The sequence below is a fragment of the Aplysia californica genome, unplaced genomic scaffold (genome assembly GCF_000002075.1).
Source record: "Aplysia californica isolate F4 #8 unplaced genomic scaffold, AplCal3.0 scaffold00446, whole genome shotgun sequence".
Classification (NCBI taxonomy): domain Eukaryota; kingdom Metazoa; phylum Mollusca; class Gastropoda; order Aplysiida; family Aplysiidae; genus Aplysia; species Aplysia californica.
Genome location: NW_004797716.1, coordinates 319,636 through 320,467, shown reverse-complemented (window position 1 = coordinate 320,467; position 832 = coordinate 319,636). Strand labels below are relative to the sequence as shown.

At 40.0% G+C, this 832-nt stretch overlaps 1 protein-coding gene across 1 annotated transcript in view; it reads right to left on the bottom strand.

The window, feature by feature from the left end:
- LOC101856677 overlaps window positions 1-469 on the bottom strand; it is a 15,099-nt gene extending 14,630 nt beyond the window's left edge. The window contains exon 1 of the mRNA XM_005105004.3: window positions 266-469. The gene's annotated coding sequence lies outside the window, so the exon portion shown is untranslated. The remainder of the gene's footprint in view (window positions 1-265) is intronic.
- Window positions 470-832: the final 363 nt, after the last annotated feature.

The following is an 832-nucleotide window of genomic DNA, read 5'->3' as shown; positions in this document are numbered from 1 at the left end:
CCCGGCTATAGACAGCGAAAGATTTTGTCAGTTTGTTAGTGTTTGAGCGCTTAATCGGCTGCTTGCACTGTATGCTTCCCGGAAAGCTGAGAATGTTTCGGAATGTTCTATGGTCTGCTGGGGTAATAAGATAGTGTAAAGCGCATAGAGCCTGCTGTTGAGCGGGGATATGCGCTATACAAATGCTATCTATTATTATTATTATTATTAATACAACTTAACAAAGTCATATTTTCGTTAAAAAAAACTGCAAAACTGTACTCACTGCACGGGTTGGAGTATCTCTCATAGTCACAGATGTTTGTGTTCGAGTTAAAGATTAGACTTCCCGGGCAGTTTTTTATCTGCCATACATTGTGGGTACACTGGTAGAAGACATTACAGTCGTAATTGTCTCGTCGGAGGGTACCTTCCACACACCCGGCACCCTGGACGAGTGTCTTGGACAGGCAACTGAGCACAAGGGTGATAGCTGAGGGAAAAAACAAAAACAAACATAAAACATTGTATTTCGATGACTGAGCGCAAGATTGACAAATGAGAGGGGAAAAAAACAACAACAAAAACCAAAACAGAACCCACATCATTTATCGATGGGTGAGCGCAAGATGTGACTATAATATCCATTTTTAGTCGAAAAGGAGTGACGGTATCTGTAGCAAGATTTTAAGCCACTCTTTTGCCTACGTAAATATCTATAGTGCGGTAAAACATTCGTGGCAGGCGCTACTTATCCTCAAATATCAATGTCAACAACACTTTGCACAGCAGTTTGTATCAATTTGTCTTAACTTAATCTATTTTTCCATAACAATTGAGGCTAGATTAGAAA